At 44.1% G+C, this 18,259-nt stretch overlaps 1 long non-coding RNA gene across 2 annotated transcripts in view; it reads right to left on the bottom strand.

Moving 5' to 3' along the window:
* Nucleotides 1-3,765: 3,765 nt before the first annotated feature.
* LOC146857353 (uncharacterized) overlaps nt 3,766-18,259 on the bottom strand; it is an 88,214-nt gene continuing 73,720 nt past the window's right edge. For both annotated transcript variants that reach the window (XR_014979568.1, XR_014979567.1), the window contains one exon: nt 3,766-3,977. This is a non-coding gene — a long non-coding RNA (uncharacterized LOC146857353). The remainder of the gene's footprint in view (nt 3,978-18,259) is intronic.

Genomic DNA, 18,259 nt, shown 5'->3' with positions numbered 1-18,259 from the left:
ATTGATTTTCCCCTTTGAGTTACATTGAAAAAGAGGATATTGTAGACAGGATACAGATCAAATAAAGCCCATTTGAGCTTAAAAACATTGGACGTTTCCTGGCTGAATCGGGTCTGTTGGCATGTATGGTTGTACTACCACTGCCTCTTCCTTCTGCCCACAATGGTCTATTATATTGCCACAGCCTCTCTTGCAAGTCCTGTATTGTTGGTTTGTTGTCCCTGCCCCCCTTTCCACTGCCCTCCATAGTCTGTTGTGCTGCCACGGCCCTTCCTGCTTGCCAGTGTGGTCAAATTGATGCCTCTGCACCCTCCTACCTGCCTTCAATTTTCAGAGTCCGTGCCCCTGGCCTCTGCCTCTCAACAGTATCCTAATCAACAACTAGATTGCTAACATTCTATATTTATTACAAAAGTGTGGAACACCTGACACCATCTTGATGTAATCAAAACTGTAATACCTAGAGCATTTCCTTTAGAAATTACATATATGAGAGGGTCTTATTTGAATCAAAATTATGGTGAGTGCTCTAAAAAACTAAAATGAGGACATATTTTCTGAGTTTTCAAATAGCGATAAAGCACTTTTAAATTATTTGTTATCTTTATGTTTTTTTATCCAGTTGACCACTTGAATAAATGTTGCACTTAGAGGAGAGAATGTGGTGTTACTTCCAGAGCTGCAGACTTTGCAACTGGGGAACCAGGTTGGAGTTTCTGCTTCAGCTCGACATTCTGTGATTCTGGTCAAATCACTTAATCTCCCCATGTCTACAACCAAAATGAATTTGTTCTTGTGTGATGTAACCAATGCTCATGCAAAGCACTCCAATACCTGACAAGTCTGCACTATATAAAACTGCCAAAACAAACAAAATAAGGGTTTTGCACACTTCTGTCATTGGGCTATACTTGGACTACATCTGGGTGATATTTGGGCTACATTTGGGCTCTTTTGTCTCTGGTGGCCATCTTGGGAGATTTATTTGTTATGAAGTTTCCTAATTTCCTCATTTACTGCAGTCTCCTCAGTAGGAAATGCGTTCAGTTTTTTACTTTGATTCCATCAAGAAGGTATTCAGATATGTCACACATTTGCCATAAATTCTGAATGTTAGCACTCTAGTTGCTCATTAGATCACTGTAGTAAAGCTACTGCTCACCACGGAAGTCTGCTGCTGGTATTAAAAGTGCATGTTTCAGTCTGCATGTCAGAATTTTTTAATGAAATAGAAGAGGATTTGAGAAGTCACTCAAAATGTGCCCTAATTTTTCTTTCTTCAGCACTAATCATAATTTCTGTGGCAAAATGAACCCCCTCATTGTGTTCCTTTTTAAAAGTGTTACCAGTTTATTCCAATCAAGATGGCTTCAGGTGTGCCATACTTTTGTCATAAGTAAGACAGTAAGCGCTCTAGTTGTTCTTAAGAACACTCTGGGACATTCTGTCATTGGGCTATACTTGGGCTACATCTGGGTGATATTTGGGCTACATTTGGGCTCTTTTGTCTCTGGTGGCCATCTTGGGAGACTTATTTGTTATGAAGTTTCCTAATTTCCTCATTTACTGCAGTCTCCTCAGTAGGAAATACTTTCAGTTTTTTACTTTGGTTCCATCAAGAAGGCATTCAGATGTGTCACACATTTGCAATAAATTCTGAATGGTAGCACTCTAGTTCCTCATTAGATCACTGTAGTAAAGCTACTGCTCATCAGGGAAGTCTGCTGCTGGTATTCAAAGTGCATGTTTCAGTCTGCATGTCAGAATTCTTTAATGAAATAGAAGAGGATTTGAGAAGTCAAAATGTGCCCTAATTATTCTTTCTGCAGCACTAAGCATAATGTCTATGGCAAAATGAACCCCCTCATTTTGTTCCTTTGCAAATTAAATGTTTTAAGTGTTACCACTTTAATCCAATCAAGATGGCTTCAGGTGTGCCATACTTTTGTCATAAGTAAGACTGTTAGCGCTCTAGTTGTTCTTTAAAACACTCTGGGACATTCTGTCATTGGGCTATACTTGGGCTATATCTGGGTGATATTTGTGCTGCATTTGGGCTCTTTTGTCTCTGGTGGCCATCTTGGGAGATTTATTTGTTATGAAGTTTCCTAATTTCCTCTTTTACTGCAGTCTCCTCAGTAGGAAATGCTTTCAGTTTTTTACTTTGATTCCATCAAGAAGGTATTCAGATATGTCACACATTTGCCATAAATTCTGAATGTTAGCACTCTAGTTGCTCATTAGATCACTGTAGTAAAGCTACTGCTCACCACGGAAGTCTGCTGCTGGTATTAAAAGTGCATGTTTCAGTCTGCATGTCACAATGTTTTAATGAAATAGAAGAGGATTTGAGAAGTCACTCAAAATGTGCCCTAATTTTTCTTTCTTCAGCACTAATCATAATTTCTGTGGCAAAATGAACCCCCTCATTGTGTTCCTTGTTAAAAGTGTTACCAGTTTATTCCAATCAAGATGGCTTCAGGTGTGCCATACTTTTTTCATAAGTAAGACAGTAAGCGCTCTAGTTGTTCTTAAGAACACTCTGGGACATTCTGTCATTGGGCTATACTTGGGCTACATCTGGGTGATATTTGGGCTACATTTGGGCTCTTTTGTCTCTGGTGGCCATCTTGGGAGACTTATTTGTTATGAAGTTTCCTAATTTCCTCATTTACTGCAGTCTCCTCAGTAGGAAATACTTTCAGTTTTTTACTTTGGTTCCATTAAGAAGGCATTCAGATGTGTCACACATTTGCAATAAATTCTGAATGGTAGCACTCTAGTTCCTCATTAGATCACTGTAGTAAAGCTACTGCTCATCAGGGAAGTCTGCTGCTGGTATTCAAAGTGCATGTTTCAGTCTGCATGTCAGAATTCTTTAATGAAATAGAAGAGGATTTGAGAAGTCAAAATGTGCCCTAATTATTCTTTCTGCAGCACTAATCATAATTTCTATGGCAAAATGAACCCCCTCATTTTGTTCCTTTGCAAATTAAATGTTTTAAGTGTTACCACTTTAATCCAATCAAGATAGCTTCAGGTGTGCCATACTTTTGTCATAAGTAAGACTGTTAGCGCTCTAGTTGTTCTTTAAAACACTCTGGGACATTCTGTCATTGGGCTATACTTGGGCTATATCTGGGTGATATTTGTGCTGCATTTGGGCTCTTTTGTCTCGGGTGGCCATCTTGGGAGATTTATTTGTTATGAAGTTTCCTAATTTCCTCTTTTACTGCAGTCTCCTCAGTAGGAAATGCTTTCAGTTTTTTACTTTGATTCCATCAAGAAGGTATTCAGATATGTCACACATTTGCCATACATTCTGAATGTTAGCACTCTAGTTGCTCATTAGATCACTGCAGTAAAGCTACTGCTCACCAGGGAAGTCTGCTGCTGGTATTGAAAGTGCATGTTTCAATCTACATGTCAGAATTTTTTAATGAAATAGAAGAGGATTTGAGAAGTCACTCAAAATGTGCCCTAATTTTTCTTTCTGCAGCACTAATCATACTTTCTATGGCAAAATGAACCCCCTCATTTTGTTCCTTTTTAAATTAAATGTTTTAAGAGTTACCACTTTATTCCAATCAAGATGGCTTCAGGTGTGCCATATGTTTATCATAAGTAGGACTGTTAGCGCTCTAGTTGTTCTTTGGAACACTCTGGGAAGCTGCAGTAGAACACAAAGGAATGAGAAATTTCCTAGTTAGCACGAAGGAAAGTTTCAATTCTAATAAGGAGGCGGAGGCGAGGATTATGCATCACTTTCCTCACTTTATTAAACAGCAAGTTGAAAGACACAAGAAAAAAACACCAGACCACAACTCCCATGAGGCTCGGGAGTAACCATGGCCACCAGTAGTCCAATCATAAGTAACGAAGCAATCCATAAACAGTCGCAGCCCCCGTAGTCCTTCCTCTTTCTCTGCTGCAGGAAGTTAAGCCCTGTGGGTCCTATTCCGTCTTGGAGTCGGAACCTAGGATGATATATACAAGATATTGAAGGCTGCTTACTAAACCATAACACTTACCAAGGCCAACATACTACATAAGATATCAATACAATTGCAAAATCCTGTCAAAGCAATCAGAAATAAGTATAGTACGAGAATGCAACAGCATGATATAGCACAAACCTTGAAAACCAGATACACACAAAGTATTGAAAATCAGCAAGAATCAATGACAATAGAAGATTCGAAAGGTTACTTCCCTGATACGAAAGTCTGAACTCACTCTGATCTTAGAGCCACCACCAAAACTTACCAAGGGTGGGAAGGCATAAGAGAAAACCTGCCCGGGGGGGATAATCCTCGCCTCCGCCTCCTTATTAGAATTGAAACTTTCCTTCGTGCTACCTAGGAAATTTCTCATTCTACAGCAGGAGCGGAGGCGAGGATTATGCATGTTCAAAGCTTACTTACCACCAATGCGGCCGCTTCATGGATTGGTTTAAAGTAGAACTTTTTCAAAGTTGAATCTGAAGACCAATCCGCCGCATTCATAATGTCCTCCAATCTACCCCCTACCTGAATGGCCTTGGAAGCCATTGCTTCCCTGGTAGAGTGTGCACCAAATTCACTAGTGTCAATACCAGCCTCAGTCATAATCCACCTGACCCATCTGGCAATGGTCGGGGAAGACACCGCCTTAAACGGTTTCTTAATGGCAATCAGAAGTTGCCGTTCACCCGGAGGTCGTACCTCCAATGTTATATCCTCGTAGGCCTTTAGGCACGTAACCACACACAACTTCGGGGAATCTGGAAAAGCAGGATAAGTTACTGACCTTGTACTCGTCTTGGTTCTCCTCGAGATCTTAAAAGTAACCCCTTCCGGGGTAAAAATCCGTGCTGTGAGATCCAGAGCTCTGACATCTGACGCCCTTTTGCACAAAATCAGGCATAACAACATTGCCAGTTTCGCTGAAATCATCTTTCTAGATAGATACTGATTGTCTTGCCAGGACATCAGCAAACGCAGGACCAGATTGACATCTCAGAGGCCTGCATAACGAGGCTCAGGGGGGCGAGAAATCCTAATGCCCTTCAGGAGTTTACACACCCAGGGATGTTCCCCCACCGGATTGTTATCAATGGGAACATGGCCTGCTGAAATGGCAGATCGAAAGGCGTTAATGGTGCAATAAGCGAGCCCTTCCCGAAAAAGTTCAGTTAAGAAGTTGATGACATCCGAAACTCTGGAGCCCACAGGATCCAGGTGCTTCTCCATACAGCAACGTACCCAGCGCCTCCAAGCTGATCTGTACCTCTTGACGGTCCCCGGGGCCCATGCTTGCTGGATGAGGAATTCAGCTTCTCGCGAAAGAGATCCGTCCGACCATCGTCGCCTGAAATCCTCTACGCCATAATATGGAGATGGCCCTGAAGTACCAGGGGATGAGGATTGTCCAGGGGGTCCAACAAGACCTCGTCGAAGAACGGTAGACGTATCGGAAGGTCCCAGCTCAGCTCTAGGAGAGAAGGGAACCACGCTTGAGAGCGCCAAATAGGGGTTATCAGGATCAAGGAGGCCCTCTGCCGCCGAACCTGAGCCGCCACTCTCTGAATGAACAAGAATGGTGGAAAGGCAGAAGCCTGAATCGATTACCAGTCCTGGAGAAAAGCGTCCACCGCCTCCGCTCCGGGATCTGGTTTCCAGCTGAAGTATCTGGGAAGCTGGGCGTTCCATCTGGAAGCGAAGAGATCCACCTCGCATGGACCCCAGGAGGCCATCAGTGACTTGAAGACTTCCGCATCCAGTCTCCAATCGCTGGCATCCCGGAAGTGCCTGGAATTCCAGTCCGCAACCGAGTTCTGAGCTCCCGGGAAGTACTTGGCCGTCACTGAGATCTGGTGCTGAAGGCAGTAATGCCAGAAGTCCTTGGCTAGATCCACCAGAACCCTGGACCGCGTGCCACCCAAGTGGTTGATGTATTGCACCGCCGTCGTGTTGTCCATCCAGAGGAGCACACAACAAGACACCTTGTCCTTCGTGAAGGATCGAATAGCAAAGGACCCCGCCAGGAGCTCCAGACAGTTGATATGAAGGGAAAGCTCCTCCTCCGTCCACCTGCCCCCTATGGAGGTCGAGATGCATCGGGCTCCCCATCCGAGGCGACTGGCGTCCGACTCTATCACCAGATCCGGCTGCGACCCAAAGATCGCTCTGCCATTCCACGCCTCCATGTGGTTGATCCACCACTGGAGTTCCCCTCTGGATTCCTGATTCAGATAGATCAACTGGGAGTAGGTAAGGCCCCTCCGTAGATGGGACGCCTTCAGTCTCTGTAGTGCACGGTAGTGCAGGGGCCCCGGAAAGATGGCCTGAATCGGGGAAGATAACAGGCCAACAATCCTGGCCAGCTGCTGCAAGGAGATCCTGTCCCTCCGGAGGACCTTCCTCAATTCTTTCTTGATCTTCCCAATCTTCTGTTCCGGGAGGTGAAGGGTCGCCATCCTGGAATCTATTCTGAACCCCAGAAAGGTCATGCTCTGCCGCGGAACTAAATCCGACTTTTCCCGGTTGATGGTAAACCCCAAGCTCTGAAGGAGAGAGATTACAATCTGTAAGTGGGAGAGAAGATGCGACCTGGACTGATCCATTATCAGGATGTCGTCCAAATAAATGATCAACCGAATGCCCAGAGTCCGGAGATGCTCCATCACCGGCTTGAGGAGCTTCGTAAAGCACCACGGAGCCAAGGACAGGCCAAAGGGAAGAGTCAGAAACTCGAAGACCTGTGTCCTCCACTGAAACTGGAGGAACCTGCGGTGTGGAGCGAAAATGGGGACCGAGAGGTAGGCATCCTTGAGGTACAGACGCACTAGCCAATCGTCCTGCAACAAAAGGTCTCTGAGAAGATGGATCCCCTCCATTTTGAAGTGGCGATAGACTAGCCACTCGTTGAAGTCCCTGAGATTGATAACGGGTCGGTAACCCTTGTCCTTTTTTTCTACCAGGAAGATGTTGCTCAAGAACCCCATAGGATGGAATTCTGAAGGGCCGATCGCCCCTTTGGACAAAAGCTCTTGAACCTCTTGGTCTATGAGAGACTCGTCCTGAGAAGAAAACACCATAGGTCGGGGCCTGACACCTTGAACCAGCGTTCCGTAGAACTCTATGTGAAATCCTCTGACCGTTTCCAGTACCCAAGGGTCGTAAGTAATCTCTGCCCACTTGTGATAGAACAGGGCGATTCTCCCCCCCAACCGAACCGGGGCTAACAAAGCCACGCTTGCCGTTGTATCCACCGGCGTTGTTGTGGGCGCCTCCCCGGCCTCGGCTGTTCTTTCCTCTGCCGCCCCGGGAGGGGTAGAAGGTCCCTTGGCGACCGTCCTGCCATCCATTGTTGCGCTTGGCTTGTGCTCTATTAGGGCCTTGATTCGATTGTCGGCCGGAGGAGCGACCCCTGCCTCTTCCGGCCCCACCGAAAACCTTCCCCAGAAAAATCTTCTCCATAGAAGCCTGCGCTTTGTCCAGCACCGAAAAAGTAGCCACAAACTTCCCCAATTCCTTGACGAAGGGATCGCCAAACAGGGAACCCTGGGCTATCGGGCCTGCCTCCGAGGAAGAAAGCTCCCCAAGCTTGGGGTCAATCTTCAGCAACAGGGACCGGCGGCGCTCGGCCGAGAGGGCACAATTCGCATTGCCTAGGAGGCACATAGCGCTCTGCTCCCAACCCGCCACCTCTTCTGCAGGCAGGGGCTCCCCAGAATCTCGGGACCTCTCTGCTAACTCTATCACCTTAGTCAACGGGCCCACTACATCTAAGAGCTTGTCTTGGCAAGCCCACCATGATCTATCTATCCCTTTCTTGGGATCCTTCATATACTTAGAAAAAAATGTACACAATCTGGGATCAATCTCAGGGGTCAGAGTGACGCCGTTGGGGAGAGATGGTCTGGGACATTCGGACCGAAGGCGGGCCCTAACCTCCTTATTGAGTGGTTGCCGAATCTTGTCCGCCACGTAATCAGCTACCTTTTTGTCCGGGACCCATTCCGTGGACCGGGGCCTGTAAATGCACAGGGGATTAAACATATCCGTCGAGGGACCCTCCCCTTCTCCTACAGACGAGGCAGAAGACTGAGGGCGCCAAGACCTGTCGTGCTCCTGGTACCCATCAGAGGAATCCCCATCATCCTCGCATTCCACCTCCCCCAATTCGGGAAACCTCCCTCAGGGTCGTAATCCGTGGCACCATCGTCGCCGGTTTCCCCGGGTAAGACCTCCTCCCGATAGGGTGCATCACGAAGCGTGCGCGCACTTTTATGAAAGACTTCCGCCAGACGGCTGAAGCCCTCAAGGTGCCCCGCGTCACGCTTGTGGGCCTTGCACAGGTGAGAAGAAGGCACACCGCTAGGCCTGGCTCCCCTGTCCCCCAGTATTCCTGTGCCCTTGAACACATGGGCTGACAAACGGTCAACACTTTCCTGCAAAGGGGCAAGCACCTGGGCGATGGCCGAAGAGAGGAGCCTGTCCATCTCTGCAGGTCTGCGTGCCTGGGAAAGCCGGTCCTCCTCAGAGGACAAAGATGGGGTATAATCATGCTCTCTCTGAGCATTCATTTTAATAGGAGGTGAGGACACCACGAAAAAACGCCCCAATTTAGTTAAGGGGGCTCTCCCCCTCGCGGGTGTCCAGGAGCTGACAACCCCTGGTGATGAACACAACACGCGGAGGAGTCAGCACAATACTGCAATCAAAAGGGCTAAGCCCGTCAATCTTACCGCTAAAGCGGTGTCAGGCGAGGGGGCAAGGATCCAGATCGGAGCGATCGCTCCAAATACTCTGAGGCAGATGCCTCACAACCAGCGCTTCACCGGCGCCGAGAACAGAGCGTTGCGCTAAAGGCGCGAAACAGCGCCACCTAGTGGACCCGCTCTGAATCGTGAATAAACGCGTTCGGGCCGAAGCCTACCGCGCGACTGACAGCGGGAGAGTAACCCGCTGCAACGTACACTAAACCTGTCAGAATCAAGTAAAAACAGTGCCCAAGAAAAACTACACAGAGCCCATCAAGCCAAGACCCAAAGCCACAATAAGGAGAGAAGGGACTTAACTGACGGGCCAGCAGTGAAGAAAGAGGAAGGACTACGGGGGCTGCGACTGTTTATGGATTGCTTCGTTACTTATGATTGGACTACTGGTGGCCATGGTTACTCCCGAGCCTCATGGGAGTTGTGGTCTGATGTTTTTTTCTTGTGTCTTTCAACTTGCTGTTTAATAAAGTGAGGAAAGTGATGCATAATCCTCACCTCCGCTCCTGCTGTAGAATCAACTGACAGTCTCTGCCCTTGGATGTACATATTTTACTGAGAATGTCAGACTTCATTCTCACATGACTGAGAAAGATAATGTGAATTTACAGAAAATATGCTCTCAGTTTAGCTTATAGAGCACCTTCCAAACCTGTGTGGGAAAAGCATGAGAAAATATTTTTCTCTCAAACATGATTCATGATATCCCAGCAGAAGGCTTTTTCACATGGTAAAATCACCTTAGAACATACCACAATTCCTAAAATGAGTATGGTACCATCAACAAATGATTTATAATGTAACTAAAGTCTTGAAACCTTCTATTAACTGCAATGCTTTTTAATGAGGTGCTATCATGTATATTGGTTCCAAGATGGCTGCCAACACTTCTTGGATGAAGTGCTGACAGCCAATCATATCTCACGATGAGATGTGTGGTTAGGCTCCGCCCAGATATATATGTGATTTTACTTTTGATTTTCTCAGGAACTACTGAACGGATTTACACCATTTGAGCAAAAGGCACGACTCTGAACCAAGGTCTACCTTTCTGCCAAATTTGCTGTAATTCCGTTCAGCAGTTCGGGCTGTAGTTGCGGCTAAATGTCCTATGGGAAATTGCATGGGGAAAACACGTTTTGGGACCCCCCTTTTTTCTCAGCCGCCACTACATGAATCATCTAGAGACTTTCAGGATAGGAGAGGACCGGAGCTGGCCAAATGTTTTGAAAATTTCGTGAAGATTCGTCAACGGGCGCCAAAGTTATTCCAAATAGAATGTTGCGGATTTCCCATGGAAAATAGGTCCTAACTATAACTACCTACTGGCGACCACCAGTAGGTAATATATCAATCAGGAACGCTCGTCTGCTGCTCCCTCCATGGAGAAAAACTAGAGTGGACCCAATTCAGTGCGTATGAGTGTTTATTCAGCACACAACTATATATATATCTATATTCCAAAAGAGGAGACATTCACTGTTCAGTGCTTTACAAACTTACAAACAGGCTCTCCAGACGTGTCTCAAAAGTAGGCCTGGGCCAAAATTCCGTTCCGCTCGCGGAAATTGCGATAATTTGGCATTTTCGCGTTCCACGGAAAGCGCGAAAATGTCAAAATTTCCGCAATCCGCATTTTACCGGTAATTTTTTTCTTGCTCGCGCTGTAAAAAAATACATTCTCGCGTGCGCGCAATCGCCTTACCTGAATCCCCGCGTTCGCCGACAAGTTTTCCAGATCCGGTCGAGTTCTCCTCGAGATGTTGGATTGTTGGTAGCCATTTGCGCTGTCTCGCGACAGATCGCACCCGCATTAACATCATTTGTCGCGCCATTGCGTAATTTGTCGCGCGATCACGTCTTTCTTCTCGCGATCATGCACCGCGAGAGTATGAGAAGATTGTGATCTCGAACATGTCATTGTCCACCGCGAGCGAGAGCGTGAGGACCCGGGCACGTCATATCGAACGCGAGCGGGCGGGACAAGTGAAAACAAGATGGCCGCGCCTGTGAGCAACCGCATGGGTAAGTTGGCGAGCCGCGATCACGCAAAAAATACCACAAACAGGCGGGAAAAATACTTCCGCGTCTTTGCGATATTTCCGGCGTGTTTGCGGAGATTTTCAACATTTTCGCGATAGTTTGAGAAAGTGAATTTCGCAAATTCCGGCCACCCCTACTCAAAAGTAGTTTGTTACTCCTGACAAGTTCACTGGCATTACACGTTCCTGCTCCCACGAGCCTTATTCATATGAATTTACTAATGGCAAGCACGTTTGATCTTTAAAAACGTAACTACAAACAGTAAGAAAGGACTGGGACGTTCACATGTTATTCCTTTAAAAGTGGCAGTGGCTCAATTGTTGCGGAGTTATTATCACATACAATGCATAATGACAGTGAATGTTTTCACCGTGCTTAAGCCGGTAGGTCGTTAATAGTATGACTTCCCATACCTTATATCAGCCCTGTCTTGATTTTGCGTCTTATTTTCGCAATACTCAGGACCACAATGCCCACAATGCTTTGTTCTTATTTTCGATCCCAAACCTTCCCCACGTTATAGTTCATTTACAGTTCCAACAATGTCTTTTTAAAGCCTTCAAAGGATGAAATTCCACTTATGGCAAAGATATATATATATATGCTAGACAAATTGTAAATATATGCGTTTGTGTTGTGTAAACGGTGTTTGGCAAATGTGTGTCTTTATTTATATGCATATACATATATACATACATATATGTGTGTATGTGTTTATATATACACACACACATTTATAACAACTACGTTTACATAATATTAGCTATGGCTGTAGCTCCACCTTGCATCCCCCTGCCCTCCTCCCCACTCTCTCTTTCTGCTGGGAGGGCACCAGACCTGCTTCTGTGCTGCCTGACAGAAACAAATACATTACTTAAATTGTTTCAGACTTCAGATGCGCCCCTGAAAGGAGAGCATACCTTTTAATTCTGCTTTGCAAGATGACCTGACTTTTGTTCTAAAAACCGCGACATATATTTAAAATGAGGAAAAGTACACCGGCATAGTCCTCTGAAAACCGGGACTGTCTGGTGAAATCCAGGCAGATGTTCGAGGAAAAGCAATCTGCATACAAAATAGGAAACTAAGAGGAACAGGAGGCCCATTTATAGAGTTTTAATCGGTAATAAAGGAATCAGGATCTTTCAATAAACTGCTAAGCATCATTAACAAGAACTTTTATAGCCACCTGATTCAAGATAACTTTTCGTATGGTTATAGCTACATGAATATACCGTTAATGAGAGATATAATGTATAATATCTGGTTACTTGCTAGGAATGATGCAATGGTACAATAGGTATAGAAATGTTTTGCTGCTAGAGCGCTTTCCCACAGTGCTTAATTTGTAAAAATTTTAGGTCCAGGTGCTCAATTATTTTTAGGAGGCCACACCCACTTCCTCTGGCTCCACCCACTTCCCCCGGCTACATACACTTCCTCCACTGGCACCACCCACTTACTCTACTGACCCACCCAAATCCTCAAATGACGCTTCCGAAAGCCAGATGTAATAACCGATCTAAATTTCAGCAAGGGAGCCTTCCTCAGGTAAGATTTTGATAGGATGTTCCCCTTGTCCCTGAGAAAAGTTTGAAAAATGTGAATGCAAAAGTGCATGTAAAGCACTATTTTGGAATAAATTGGCTAAAACGACTAATGCAACTTCTGCAGTGCCACACAGTGGTTAGGGTTGACTTTACTAATTACAATGTATTTCTACCCAAACAAACCCTTTTTAGTCAAATTAGGATAGTCAAAGAGTGGGGAAAAACATAACTTTCTAACCTGTACCATGCTGGTTGCATATATTGCGCTTTGATAGCAGTTCATAGCTCAGTGTGCTGGGTTATAAGTATGAACTGCACAGTAATAAAAGGATCTATGTGACAAAAACAGCATCCCACAGAGCAATTGTTAATGTCTGTTGATAAACTCTACCATGAAGCTTATGCTTGCTAGGAGTGTCTTCCAGACTCTGGTGTGAATGGCTGTTTGGATTTTCTGAAGTCACTCATCATGAAAAGTCTCATTAGCAATTTCTCTACAGTTAAGGTTCATTCTCGGGTGTGCTATATACATTTTGCCTGATGCAAAGAATGTGTACCATGCATATTACACAACAGTATTTCATGTGCAATGTGCCGGATATTGCGCTATTTCACAATCATGTGACATTGGGTGTGATCTGTAATTAAACGGCGGCCGTAACTCCTGAAGTCTCATGAGATGTTACGGTGCATGATCCAAGGGGGTATTGTACTCTTTGTTACATGCATCAGGTCTCCAAAATACAATGCGCAAACTAAGTTTACCTGGAAGTGTTTGTGATAAACCTGTAATATATGGTTTGTTACGACCGTTACGTTCTATCTGGGGATGGCCTAACACCGCATGAAGAAAGCTGTAGTACTGGCCCCGGAAAATAAGTGCCGGTGCTGAGCACCAGAAAGCTCCGGTACAAATTAAGCACTGCTTTCCTACTGCTTTCCCATCTACTCAAGAAAGCAAAAGTTTTTCAGCTGTTTTGGTAACTTGGTGCCACTTTATGCTGTCGATGAGGCAGTGACCTGGCTAAAACTATGGAAGAACCAGACCTAAATATGAACAACTTAGCTGCTGTTGCTGACCTCTCACCCGGTCCCCCATCTCCTCTACAGTGCTGAGCCCTTTTTTTATGTTTGAGGCACTTCATAATTAATCCTTCATAATTTTCTTTTTTTTTTTTAATTTTCAGAGACCTTCCTCCCTACATTGGTGATAGGCAGCTGAGTTTGTGCCGTAACATTGTAAATAGGGCGCATCGCTATGTTTTTTAGAATGGCAGAGCGTGGGGTTAGCAATGTTTGCATAATGCCACGCATCGCCATTTCCTTGTAAATATGCCCTTTTGTTTTTTGTGGAGACGAAGGGGGAAGTGTTGTGCAAAAAGGCGCATGTTCAGATTTTTTCCTTTTTTTTAATATCACCAACAAAAGGTTTACTGTGTTAAGATCACTACCTTCCCAGCTGTTAGGAACAAGCAGGGTTTTTAAAACATCATTTTTACCAGAGTGTTTTTAATCTTCTAACTGTTAGTATTTTTTTCCTATTTTTGTGCTTTCCACCGACATGCAGTTTGTGGTGGAAACAGGTGTGAATCCGATTGGTGAACCGAGAAAATTAAACATTTCTGAATTGAAGATACAATGCTGAATTCGGCAGAGGTTCATCTGTGGAGATCACCCACTGTTTTCCCAAGGACCCTCATATTTGAAATAAACAAATAATGAAAATAAACAGGATAAAACAGAATTAGATAACGTTTTCATCTGTGAGTTTTTTTTACCCTGATGGCTGATTCACAAAAATGATTTATCTTTACATCCATCAGACACTTCTAGTTGCAGTGACATAAAGTGTCTGTTGGTTGTCTAAAAGTGCACTGTACCCAGAGTCAGAACCTGAGCTGCAGCATATAATGATATTCTATTGTGTACTAATCATTCATTAATTCATATGGCAAAATCTACTGAATGAAAAATGGGAATGAAATAAAGGCATGCATTTATTAAGTGTGCCTAAGATTTTGATTTTAGGAATATTGGCTCTTTATATCATTTTGAATTTGAGGCTACTCGTGCTTTAATGTGATTCAGAGAGCATTGTGCAAAATTTGTTCTTTCTTGCACACTGGCTTCAGTTAGAAGCCAAAGATGGAGTGAAATGTCTCCGTCTTGCCGCCTGATTGGCGCAAAGATAGTAGTCTTTCCCAAACCCAGTCGGCCAGTCCATGAATATTCTTTGCATCGCCCAATTTCTTTATTAAACCTTGAATTGAAGATTCTGTCGAAGGCGCTTGCAAACAGGCTGGTATGCCTGATCCCAGATCTGGTGCATCCAGACCAATCCGGATTTATGCCTCTCCATCCCACTTGCCACAATATTGGATACCTGTACAATGTGCTAGCACTCGCACCCTTCAGCTCCATTCCCAATATAGCAGGGAATGCAACAAGGTTGTCCCCTGCCCCGCCCCCCTGCTATTTGCTCTCACCATGCAACCCTCGGTGGTCTGGGTAAGAATGGACACCCAAGTGTGGGACTTTGAGTGGGGAGAGGGACTGGCTGATAGAATAGCTCTGTACGCGCTGACAATGTCCTTTCTTCCTCACATCCCCTGATGAAACAGGACCCCGGGTTCTACAGATTCTGTGTATTTTCAGGGAAACTTCAGGTCTCCACATGAATATGTTCAAGTCTATAGTGTTCTTGACTAGTGCATAACCTCAAGATTTCGATTGGGCATCGGGTGTGCAGGTAGCCCTGTATTGATTCAAATATCTGGGCGTGTTTATGTCTTCTTATGTGACTCTGGTGTGGTTGCACAATCTGGAGCCATTTCACCTACTTGAGGATGTCCGGATCTTGTCTGTCTTGCCTTTGTCCTTCAGAATAAACGGAGGAGAACTCTACCCTATTTGTCAAAGAGGTACACAGTATCAAAAAATATCTTAAGATGCCAGCTAGAGACACACAAGGAGAAAAGAACAAAAAACCAGTAATAATATGCAAACATTTATTTCATTACTTTAAATGAATGTTGTGGATAAATATGATACATTAATGGCTATTTAATAAGACAAATTCAGGGTAGACAAAACAAATACAAATACAAAATGACAAATATCAAAATACACACACAGGTTCCCACTGAAAGGAAGCAAATTCTACTCATATACACCTTCATTCACACCCAATCACACACATTCATCAAGGTATATATAACTGTGCTATTAGTGCAAAAACTGAATAAGTGGTAAACACCAAGGACCCAGCCCTCAGGGAGGTCTTCACAAAGATACTCAAGGACACAAATAAGTATGGAAATTATAGATGGAATATAAATTTCAGGGGAAGACGATGTATCAAAATATTAAGTCCAAGCTCAACAATCAAGGGGGCGGGGCTCTTGGGAAAAACGCCGACGCGCGTTTCGGTGAAACAACTCCGAGGAGCGGAGAACCACCTTCTTCAGGGCGAAAAACAAAACCACACAAATCAAGAACGGGACCTGGGATAAAAACAGAAAGGACAATGTATGTACATGAAAAGAAATAGAAACATTCGAATGAAAAACAATTTCAATCTGTGATTATCATACAGAAAAGGTGTCTCTACTGCATCAATGAAATGATATATACAATATTGCTATTAAAATCAGGGGATTGAGCGTGTGCACTAGAGATAAAAGAAAAAAATGAAACAAATATAACAAAGAAAGACACCGGAACCTGAAAGAAAAACACAAGAATGTATGTACAGATAAACTAAAAACAAAACACGACAGAACTTCAAAAGGCCAATGTGCAAATAAACATGTAATTAAAGCAAACAGGTTACCTGAATTGATAGAAGTAACAAAAAATCCAGGAGGTGACTATTTACAAGATTTGGGATGATTTCACCGATTTGCAGGCTAAACCAACAAATAAATAAAGGCAAAAGAAAAGGTAAATGTAGGCAGCGAAAATGCATGATAACATATTAACGGACTGACAATGAATGAATGCTGAATGTATTTACCAAAAAGAAATACAGATCCAGGAAAGCCCAGGGATAATAACGTTAAATAGTCTGCATTCCAGAAATTATAAAAAATCGATGCAGACAGGAAGTGCTGCAGCGAAGAAAGCTGGTGTTTTTCAGATCGCCGCTAATATAGAAAGGATAAAGAAAAAAGAAAAAAGAAGAAAAGCAGATCATAAGGTCAATGGTAAAAACCAGGTCCAAAGGATCGGTAGGGTCTAAACTCACCTATATTCCAAACACACTAGAGAGTATCTTTATATTCCGTGCGGGTGAAGGCAGAAATACTGCACGGAGTGGACCAGATTCCACGATGGATGCGTGAAGCTGGTAACAAACAGCCGAAAGTCGATGAATAAACTAAAATTAAAGTAAACAAATACCGATCAAAAGTGTGGCACAGAGAACCCTCGCGCTACGCAAAAGCGGCATAGAGGAGCTAACAGTGCAGAAATACCTCAGTCGTCAAAAAGCCCTCGGAATTTTAACTCTACGTAAAAGCGGCTTCGAGATGTTATCAGAGCAGGAATACCCCAATCATAAAAGCAGGCCTTGGAATTCTAACGCCATGCGGGAGCGGCAGGGAGGAGCTGACAATCGTAAGAAAGGCCTCGGAATTCTAACTCTAAGTAAAAGCGGCTTCGAGGAGTTATCAGAGCAGGAATACCCCTATCATCAAAAGAGCCCCTGGAATTCTAGCGCCACGCAAGAGCGGCAGGGAGGAAATTACAGAGCAGGGATACCTCAGTCATTCGGCGGACGTTACACACGGATAGAGCAACGTCTCTGAAACGGCGTCCGGAACGATGCAGTCACTAACGAGTGTAAAAACCGGAAAAGGTCAAACAATTTAAACCCTCCAATCAGAATAACGTCAGTAGGGGGTGTGCACAAAAAGACTATGGCCTCAGATTTAAAGGGGAAGAATTCCTGTCAATTAAAAGATGAAAACACGAAAAAAAGGGAAGAACCAAATAAAACAAAACTTACTAAGAAAATGATAACAGGAAACCAGAAGCTGATTTAAAACAATAAGTGACCAAACAACAATACATGGATAAACAACAAAGTAAGGACACCACGATTCACGAATAAAGTAACATTTTGCACAAGTAAACTCCAGAAAGAACAGTTAATGATCAGAGAAGGCCAGATATGGTTACAGAAGCGCATTCTCCCAAGGGAGGGACTCATTAAGTCCCCTTTCCTTAGTGTTAAGGATAAAAATCCAAAAAACCTCGCGTTTTTTGCGGATGCTATCTGGATTATATCCTTTATGGGGACGTATTCTTTCAAGGATAGACCAACGCAGCTCACTTTCTGTATGATTTTTCTCCATCCAATGGGTCACAATAGGTGCAGTGTGTTTGGAGCATCTTATATTGGATTTATGTTCCCCTATTCGGACCCGGACCTCTCTGGAGGTTTCACCCACATAGGAGAGGAGACAAGGACACTGAATCACATATATGCAGTTGGATGTTCTGCAATTGGTCATCTCCTTCAGGTCAGCGGTATAGCCATTAATGCATATGGAGGTGCCAATAATGGCATTGATGCAAGCATGGCAGGAGCCACATTTGTGGTTGCCATTAACAGGTGATGAACCATCAATGGATTTTTGTATCCAGGTGTTTCGATCTGAATCTTTAGCTCTGACTAACAGGTTTCTGAGGTTTTTGTTTTTGCGAAATGCAAAGATCGGTTTCGGGATAGGGGTAGTTTGTTCACCCAAATTTAAAAGATGCCATTCCCTTTGTCCTTGACTAGGAGGTCTGCCATTTTTAAAATCGTATCACTGACCCGTTTCCTTTATAATCTATTGAACTTTCTGTACGAGGTCCCACGTCATTGGACCTTTAGATTGAATTCCATTTGTTATGCGTT

This window comes from Triturus cristatus, chromosome 3_2 (genome assembly GCF_964204655.1).
Source record: "Triturus cristatus chromosome 3_2, aTriCri1.1, whole genome shotgun sequence".
Lineage (NCBI taxonomy): Eukaryota > Metazoa > Chordata > Amphibia > Caudata > Salamandridae > Triturus > Triturus cristatus.
The sequence above is the reverse complement of the archived record's forward strand: the minus strand, read 5'-3'. Positions and strand labels throughout refer to the sequence as shown.